General features: G+C 40.0%; 1 pseudogene; it reads left to right on the forward strand.

Annotated features, from left to right (window-relative positions):
• Positions 1-6,207, forward strand: part of LOC100754428 — a 56,716-nt pseudogene extending 50,509 nt beyond the window's left edge.
• Positions 6,208-10,529: the final 4,322 nt, after the last annotated feature.

Here is a 10,529-nt window from a genome sequence, read left to right on the forward strand (position 1 = left end):
TGAATTATAATATCAATTTACTGAACTTGGCATGAGATTCTAAAGCTGCCTTTTACTCTCTCTCTCTCTCTCTCTCTCTCTCTCTCTCTCTCTCTCTGTCTGTCTCTTTCTCTCTCTCTCCCTGTGTGTGTGTGTGGTGACACTGGGATGCATCTATTTATATTCTGTTCTAGATTTCTTGCTGTTGCTGTGGTAAGGATTTTCCCATATCAATTATCAACTAAGAGAATACCTTAGAGACATGACCATGGGCAATTCTTCAGTTGAGATTCCCTTTTCTCAGGTGACTCTGTACTACCACAGAAAAGATTTTCCTCACCCAGCAACACCAGTCATGTACATATACTTGTGAGGGAGCAAGCTTGTGAGTCTTTTTACCTGGGCTGTAATATTGATGGGCCAAATCTTTGGTGGATTTTATGGGAATAATCAAAGCCAGTGAATTTCAAGCTAGTGAAAGCCTTTCAACAGCTAGCAAGTGGTTCTCTTTGCCAACATGGTACCTAGCAGACACACATTAAGTGCATCAAACACTTGATGCTCGACTTCTCTTTAAAACTGTTGAAATGGGCTGGAGAGATTATAAATAACTAAGAATTTAAACTGATCTTGCAAAGGACCATAGTTCAGTTCCCATCATCAGTGCTGAATATCTTACTATTTCCTGTAACTTCTGTCCTTCAAAGGCACCTTCACTCATGCACACATACCCATATGAACTCTCTCTCTCTAATAAAAATATCTTAAAAAGTTAAAGAGGTTAACAGAAGCATATGGTAGAGAAGTGAGGATCCAAATCCTCAGGGTGGTTGATGAGCATAGCCTAACACAAGCTCAGGACTGACTGGATCTTTTTCTTCTCTATGTTAAGCATTTTGAGACCCATTTGCACATGACAGTTTTGCATCCTTTCAACACAGTTCTCACCTCCCTAAAAATTGTAACAACAATGGCCCATGAAAAAAAGACATTTTCACAAAATGTGCTTTTAAGACAGTGTCTGTTCAGTTCTTGAAAAGGAATTACTGAAGTCTATGTGGGCAGTTTGAAAGGGTTATATGCAGGAAACTACTCTGTGAGATAGGATTCTGGCAATTAATACCAAGGATGTTCCAAGGGAAAGAAACCATGATCCCTTAAGCTCCTGTTGCTTCATTTATGGCTTGTTAGACTTTCTGGAAAGAAATAGGATAGTTTGAGATCATGAGCACAGAAAATGCTGGAGTTGAGGATAGAGCAATATTGACTACTTTGCCTCTCCTTCTTTGTATCCCTGGCATTTCAATTCCATTGATGTCAAGAGCTTAGGGACCAAGTGAGTGCACTGACTGTGGTTAAAGGCATCAGAAGATTTATGAACAATCTTTTCCATTACTTGTATGGTACTGAGTTGTTGGCAATACAATGGCATGAACACTAAGGGTTTGAAAACATACAACTCTGTTCTCCATTTATTTGCTCTCTAGTTAAATGATGATGGTCAAGGCTTAAAGTCAATGGAACAACTTTGACTTTTCTCCTGAAGCACTAGAGCTGTCTATTTAGAGAAGCTTACAGAAGTGCATCATGGGATACAGTATCTCTCTGAACACCATATGAAGGTATTCTAAGTACTTTCCACTTTTACTCATAAAATTTGATCAAAACCATGACAAAAATGCAACTTTTGTGTTTTGATTTCAAGTGTGTCTTTAAAGGAGCCTCTGAAGATGGTTAAGAGACCTAACCTTAGATACTTCTAATAAGTGCCCCCAAAGGGCAACGTGAGAGCACTGTGTCTAGGGAAAATCTGCTTAAAAGTATAGAAAGGAAGAATAACTATTGAATAGGATATTTAGAATGAAAAACTGGACACAAACTGTGCTATCCTCTTTGAAATAATATATAAAGCACAGGAATGTGGATGACCCTGTATAGCAAAAGCTGACTGATAGGCCTTCTCACTGAAGATAATGAAACCCCCACTGTGAGTGCTTGTCAAGACCTCTTTGAAAACTGCATTTCTTTTGCACACCCTCAAGCACAATCATGTATCCTGGCCCCATCTGACACTGTTCTGGTCTTCTAGGAAATGCTGGAGATGACTATTTTTATATAACATCACCTATCCCCAGTATCAGTGTGGAGCTCAGCAAGACAGAGCTGTCACTTTTTCTCAGTGTTGCTGTTGAGACTATAGAGGATTAGAGAATTTCCTGGAGCCAATCTTGGTAATCTCTTCTATAGGATTATCTCACTGTTGGGTTCCCTGCCATATATTTGTTTCTAAAAAGAAATAACTGATTTCAAATTCCTAAATATGGAGGTAACGTTTGTTTACTGTGCAGTTAACATCATTGATAACTTTGTGTGTGTGTGTGTCTCTCTCGCTCTCTCTCTCTCTCTCTCTGTGTGTGTGTGTGTGTGTGTGTGTGTGTGTGTGTGTGTGTGTATGTGTGTGTTGGGGGAGGTGGTAAATGCTTATAGCCTATTCCATGACAAATCTCTAAAATTAAAAAAACTAATTTTTTAGAAACTATAATTACTTTAATTACAGGATAATTATATAAATAATGCATTTGAATGTAGGTTTCAGTTTTCTTTGTTTTCTAAATATTATCATCTTTCACTGTTTTCAGACATGTAAACAGGAAACATTTGAGTTTAGATGAAGAGCAGGTGAACTGCCTGTGATACACGGAGAGACAATCAAAAGATGATTAGGCTATTGAAAATTGCCTAACTAGGTGCTAATTTTTAAGTGAGCAGGTGTAGTTAGTCATTATAACTTTAAAATGAAAATATATTTGAATTAAACCAACCCTCCAACATTAAAATAACATTAGAGGTCTAACTAGTACTAACTCTATCCAGCAAAGGCACAGAAGAGGGTAATGAAAAGATGAAGCAGGAGGAGAGGGCTGTAGGTTTGTAAAGAAATGTTGAATTGGTGTCACAACATTTTATTGACTTTCTGGAACCATGGCTTAAAGATCATTAGCATATTAAAAATATTAGTGCTGCATTTGTAGATCAAGGATGATTAGTTTTGCACAGAAATGAATGGTAGAAGATCAGAACAACCTTACAATTACTAAGGACTGAAGCCAATCGTTGTTTAATTCTCAGTTCAGGTGTTTTATTTACTGTCACAGAAGTACACTGATGTACTCAGTTCTTCCAATAGAAAAACAGATTCTGAATCAAACAGTGTCGCAAGATTGTGACTGAAGCAGAGACATTACATTTCAAGGTGGCATGGCACACCTAATGCTCCCTTAACTCACAGACAGCTGCACCTGAAATAGAAAGAATGATTTTCATTAAAAATTAATGCAACTAAATAAAATAAAGCAATATAGCATTTGCTGTGGGACTGTTGTAGATCCATTAAACAATGTGAAAAAAATCTAAACACTTTTCTAAGGATCCAGGTGATGGAACATTTAGCAGTTTAATAAATTTGTCTTTACTGCACAAAATTATACTTCAGTGTCAGGAAAGAGTTTAAAAGCTCTTGAAAAAGGAAAATACACTACCTTAAATTCAAATGTATAATAAATGAATCCACATGAACTTGTACAGATTATTGGAGTAGGTGTGTGGTATGGTATGGTACACTCAGATTCCAGCTAAGTCTAATAAGCCTTCAAATGTTCATTCGACTCCCATATTCCGTCTCTTAGAGATTATGCATTTATCACTTTCCTTCTGCCTTTGAACTACTTAGACTTTTTTCTGACAGCACTAACATCATCTAGGCATCCTAACTGCTTCAATAATTGTCACAATTTTTATATTAGTGTTTTGAGATTTTTTTAGATGTATACAATGTGTTTTGACCATACCCACCTCCATACTATCTCTCTCTAATTCCCCTTAGAACCCCACGTATCTTTTTTAACTTCATACCTTTAGTCATTATTATCATTAAAACACCATGTCCAATTATTAGCACTGATAATGTGTGCATGAGTTTGAGACCATACACTGGAACGTGGGCAACCTACCAACAGACACATCGCCAAAGAAAATTGCTCTCTTTGCCTCAGCAGCCTTTTAGTGTCAATAGATTTTCTGCTATTGGTGCTGCTGCAGGAACCCACCCATTATCCTTGATGAAAGTTTGATGAGCTTGATGCTATGTAGTTCTTGGACAAGCAATTGCAGCTGCTATGGATTCATGTGGGCAATTGCAATATCATGTCCAGAATAGAGCATGCCATAGGTCTCTACCTATCTTCTGGCTCTTACTTTATTTTTGTCACTTTTCCTATGGTGTTTCCTAATCTCACATGGAAGAGGTTGCTGTGGATGACCCAACTATGGTTGAAAACTCACAATAGCACTACAGAAAAGATTTTATGTCTGCTACTGTCAAGGAGGTCAAACTCCATGCCATAGGAAGACCATAGGGAATTGTGGGAGAACCAACTATTGTTCTTTCTCTAAATGGTAAAGTTGTCAAACTGATTTCTAAGTACCTAAACTTGTGTCTACAAATTTGGGCTTCATAGTGTTGGTGAGAGAAATTTTTTTTTCTAGTTTGTAAGGTTAATGCAGAGACTCAAAACTGGTACAAATTCTGAGAAGAAATGACTCTGAGTGTCCATAACAATTGAATTATTTTGTGGAACTTCTTGAGGACTAGTCTATGACTGGTCTCAACAGGGTGCAATGACAGTGAATAAAAATTGTTATGGGCGAATGTTTCAAATGCCTTTTCCCCTATAGTTGAAGAAGAGAGTTTGCTGGAACCAACACTGGTACTAAAATTTCTAACATATTATCTAAGGCTGAAAAAATATAGTAGTAAGGCATAAGTTTTCATTAGGCTAAAATTACTTGTCATGGTCATAAATACATCAAATAATTCATAGAAGTGTTGTGCTTTTTATCCTAAAAATTATCCAAGTGATATGAATAGACATGTCCCCTTAAGTTTATTCATACTACCACACATGATACATGCTTAAATATATATCTAGTAAAATCTAAGTGATCATAGGTGGAGTAGGGAAGGGAGGACCTGGCAGGAAAGGAGATTGGGTAAGAATGGATTAGAATGTCATTGCAGAAGCAATGAGGAACACCAGAATGTGTCTTAATAAGTGACATGGTCAGATATATTAGGAATGTTACTGGGTGGTAGAGAGGATGGTGGGGAGTCAGCCTAGAAGCTGTGTGTCCTGGACACTCCAATGCATGGATGGAGAGCTGCATAGCATTATGACCTACATTGTGGCTTCTCCTGCCAGATGGAACACTGAGCTTCAAGGATTGCCAGCCAGGCCACAGACCAGAGGAGCTGGACACAAATACCAGGGGCCAGTATGAGGTATAAAGCAGGCTCTCTGGCTAACTAAGACAAAGTTAATAGAAGGCCTTCCCAAGAAAGCTCTTAGTCTTGTTGATGATCCAAGGAATCACATAGAGAACCAAGAAGAACGTGTTCTAGACGTCATCTCTGATGCCCGTCTCTGGTACTGCACTGAGGATATCCCCAAGAGAGAGACCTACTTCCCAGTCATTGTGAACAGCCTCAACAGCTGTGTAAGAGTCAAAGATTCTCAAGGACCCTGCTCTGGCAAGGCGGATGTCTGCCCAGAACTACTCTTTGAGCCACCATCAGCAATCAAGGTCCAAGGTATTAGTGGCACCATACTGAGTACCAAGGACCCTCTGGCCACCATTGCCTCCAGAGAGGAAGTGGAAGCCACCAAAAATCATGTTCTCGAAACCTTCTATCCCACATCTCCTACCATTGATCTTCAGGAATGCCATGTTTGTCATGTGAAATGACACAGGATTCCTGGATGACTGTCTTTACCCCCATTCCCACACTTTGTATTTCCTGGAGAAGGCCAATTTATGGCCATGCCGCTTTCTTCCAAAACAGCTAAGGGCCAAGATGCTCCTAATTGCTTTTGGGAATGCCCTGGCTTGGGCTAGGCTCCTCTATGAGAACGCCACCAAGGTCTTGGAACAGCCCATAGTCATGACGGCCATGTTTTTCAGTTCCTCGTGTTGCAGTTGAACTCTACAGATTTGGCCTCTAGTGAGGGCATCGAGAATTTGGTATGGATAGACTCAGACCAGCACCTTTACCAGCATTTCTGGTGTCGCCCCGTCATCAAAAATAAGGTGGTGGTGCAACTTGTGCCCTTTCATTTCCAGCCAGAGACGTGCAGGAAGTTTTCAGCTCTGTACTTACATGGTGCTGTGTGAACTTCTGGGCCTGATACCCTATCTTCTTGCCTCTGAAGAGCTTGCATCCTAGGGAGGTGGAGCCTCCCTCTCGATCTGGTGGTCTTGATGGCAATAAAGAATCTTTGTATTGCAAAAAAAAAAAAAAAGAAAAAAAAAAGAAAAATCTAAGTGCTCATAATTCCCAAACTCAACCAAAGCCTGTTTGTGATATATCTCGATCTTATGTAGATAGTATAAAAGAATTACAAATAGACAACTGGTACCAATGGAAATGCTCCTCCCCAGAGAAGGAATTTTACTTTTTTCCATGAGTACATTTGTTTTATCACTTCTTTTATACTCTCTATTTCTAATATCTTTTTTTGTTGTTTTTTAGAGACAGCGTTTCTCTGTGTACCTTTGGAGACTGTCCATAACTTGCTCTGTAGACCAGGATGGCCTTGAACTCGTGGAGATCTGCATTCCCTCAGCCTCCTGAGGGCTGGGAGTAAAGGTGTGCACCACCACCACCTGGCCAATTCTAATATCTTTTTTTTTCTTTTTTTATTAAATTATTAATATTTTCACATATACTTTCCCTCTCCCTCTCCCTCCCCACCCCCATTCCTTCTCCCCCACCTCCAACCTACCCCCCACCCCATCCACCCGCCACTCCCCAGGCAGGGTAGGGCCCCCAACCAGGGTTCCACCAAGTCCACCAAATCTTCCTGTGCTGGGCCTAGGCCCCTCCCCATGTGTTCAGAGACAGAGCGAATCCCTTCAAGTGGGATGGGCTCTCGAAGTCCCTCCCACCCACCAGGGCAAAACGCCAGTCCACCTCCCTCTGGAGTCATTCATGATTTCTAGTTTCCTTGGGGTAGAGGATTATAGGCTGGTAAACCTTTGCTCTATGTCTAAAAATCCCAGGAGTGCAGGGGCCTCCCCATTGGCATCCATGATCAGGGGGCTGGATTAGTCCTGTACTGTCCTCCCAAAGAGCATCTGGGGTCGATATGCTTTCCCTTTTTCAGGCCAACTGTTTCTGTGGGTTTCTCCAACCAGGTACAGACCCCTTCGTTCTTCATTCCTCCCTCTCTTCAACTGAGTTCCAGATTTCAGCTCAGTGTATTTCTGTGGATGTCTGTCTCTGCTCTCATCAGCCACTGGATGAGGACTCTAGAATAGCATAGAGAGTATTCATCAATCTCATTCTAGGGGAAGGGTTTCTAGGCCAACTTCTCCTCCACTGCCCAGACTGTCAGATCGTGTCATCCTTATAGGTCTCTGGAGATCTTCCTAGTTCCAGATCTCTTCTCGGACCTATAGTGGCTCCCTCTGATATGGTATCTCTCATCCTGCTCTCTCTCCTCTATTCTTCCCCCAACTCAATATATCTGCTCCTCCATTTCTTCTCCTCTACTCTTCATCTTGTGCTCTTATTGTGGCAGCACCCACTTCCCTACCCTCATGCTCTCAATTAGCTCGGGAGTTCATGCCATTTCCCATTCCTGGGGTCCATTTATCCCTTAGAGTCATTCATGATTTCTAGTTTCCTTGGGGTAGAGGATTATAGGCTGGTAAACCTTTGCTCTATGTCTAAAAATCATATATGAGTGAGTACATACCATGTTTGTCTTTTTGTGATTGGGTTACCTCACTCAGGATGGTTTCTTCTAGTTCCATCCATTTGCCTGCGAATTTCAAGATTCCATTGCTTTTTTCTGCTGAGTAGTACTCCATTGTATAAATGTACCACATTTTCTCTTTCCATTCTTCAGTTGAGGGGCATCTAGGTTGCTTCCAGGTTCTGGCTATTACAAACAATGCTGCTATGAACATGGTTGAACATATGTCCTTGTTGTATGGACATGCAGTATTTGGGTATATACCCAAGAGAGGAATGGCTGGATCTTGAGGTAGATTGATTCCCATTTTTCTGAGCAACCGCCATACTGATTTCCAAAGTGGTCTTACAAGTTCACACTCCCACCAGCAATGGAGGAGTGTTCCTTCTTCTCCACAACCTCTCCAGCATAGGTTGTCATTGGTATTTTTGATTTTAGCCATTCTGACAGGTGTGAGGTGGTATCTCAGAGTTGTTTTGAGTTGCATTTCTCTGATGGCCAAGGATTTTGAACACTTTCTTAAGTGTCTTTCAGCCATTTCAGATTCCTCTGTTGAAAAATCTCTGTTTAGTTCTGCACCCCACTTTTTAATTTCATTGTTTGGTGTTTTGGTGGCTAGCTTCTTGAGCTCCTTGTATATTTTGGAAATCAGACCTCTGTCAGATGTGGGGCTGGTGAAGATCTTTTCCCATTCTGTGGGTGGTCGTTTTGTCTTACTGACTGTGTCCTTTGCCTTACAGAAGCTTCTCAGTTTCAAGAGGTCCCATTTATTAATTGCAGACCTCAGTGTCTGTGCTTCTGGCGTGATGTTCAGGAATCGTTCTCCTGTGCCAATTTGTTCAAGGGTTGTTCCCACTTTCTCTTCTAAAAGATTCAGTGTGGCTGGGTTTATGGAGAGATCTTTGATCCATTTGCACTTAAGTTTCGTGCATGGTGACAAGTATGGATCTATCTGCAATTTTCTGCATGTTCGAATCCAATTGTGCCAGCACCATTTGTTGAAGATGCTATCTTTTTTCCATTGTATGGATTTAGCACCTTTGTCAAAAATAAGGTGTTCGTAGGTGCGTGGGTTAATATCTGGGTCTTCAATTCGATTCCATTGGTCTATCTGTCTATTCTTGTGCCAATACCAAGCTGTTTTCAGAACTATGGCTCTATAGTAGACCTTGAAGTCAGGGATGGTGATGCCTCCAGAGGATCTTTTATTGTAAAGAGTTGTTTTGGCTATCCTGGGTTTTTTATTTTTCCATATAAAGTTGAGTATTGTTCTTTCAATGTCTGTGAAAAACTGTGTTGGGATTTTGATGGGGATTGCATTGAATCTGTAGATTGCTTTTGGTAGATTGCCATTTTTACTATGTTAATTCTGCCTATCCAAGAGCATGGGAGATCTTTCCATTTTCTGGTATCTTCTTTAATTTCTTTCTTTAAAGTCTCAAAGTTCTTATTGTACAGGTCTTTCACTTTTTTGGTTAGTGTTACCCCCAGATATTTATGTTGCTTGTGGATATTGTGAAAGGTGATGTTTCCATGATTTCTTTCTCATTGAGTTTATCATCTGTATACAGTAGGGCTACAGATTTATTTAAGTTAATTTTGTATCCTGCTACCTTGCTGAAGGTGTTTATCAGCTGTAGGAGTTTCCTGGTAGAGTTTTTCGGGTCACTTATGTAGACTATCATGTCATCTGCAAATAGTGAAAGTTTGACTTCGTCCTTTCCAATTTGTATCCCTTTGATATCCTGATCTTGTCTTATTGCTCTAGCTAGAACTTCAAGAACAATATTGAAGAGATATGGAGAGAGTGGACATCCTTGTCTTGTTCCTGATTTTAGAGGAAATGCTTTGAGTTTCTCTCCATTTAGTTTGATGTTGGCTATTGGTTTGGTGTATATCGCATTTATCATGTTTAGATATGTTCCTGTTATTCCTGTTCTCTCCAAGATCTTTATCATGAAGGGATGTTGGATTTTGTCAAAGGCCTTTTCAGCATCTAGTGAGATGATCATGTGGTTTTTCTTTTTCAGTTTGTTTATATGGTGGATTACATTGATGGTTTTTCGTATATTGAACCATCCTTGCATCCCTGGGATGAAGCCCACTTGATCGTGGTGGATGATTTTTCTGATATGTTCTTGGATTCGATTAGCCAATATTTTATTGAGTATTTTAGCATCAATGTTCATGAGAGATATTGGTCTGTAGTTCTCTTTCTTAGTCTTATCTTTGTGTGGCTTGGGTATCAAAGTGATTGTAGCCTCATAGAAGGAGTTTGGCAATATCCCATCTGCTTCTATTGTGCGGAACAGTTTGAGGAGTATTGGTATCAGCTCTTGTTTGAATTTCTGGTAGAATTCTGCAGTGAAGCCATCTGGTCCTGGGCTTTTTTTGGTTGGGAGGCTTTTGATGACTGCTTCTATTTCATTAGGGGTTATGGGTCGATTTAAATTGTTTATCTGATCTTGATTTAATTTTGGTAAGTGATATTTATCCAGGAAACTGTCCATTTCCATTAGATTTTCGAATTTTGTGGAGTACAGATTTTCAAAGTATGACCTAAAGATTCTCTGGATTTCCACAGTGTCCGTTGTTATATCCCCCTTTTCGTTTCTGATTTTGTTAATTAGTGTGCTCTCTCTCTGCCTTTTGGTTAGTTTGGCTAGAGGTTTGTCTATCTTGTTGATCTTCTCAAAGAACCAACTCTTTGTTTCATTGATTCTTTGTAATGTTTTC

This window comes from Cricetulus griseus, chromosome 2 (genome assembly GCF_003668045.3).
Source record: "Cricetulus griseus strain 17A/GY chromosome 2, alternate assembly CriGri-PICRH-1.0, whole genome shotgun sequence".
Classification (NCBI taxonomy): Eukaryota; Metazoa; Chordata; class Mammalia; order Rodentia; family Cricetidae; genus Cricetulus; species Cricetulus griseus.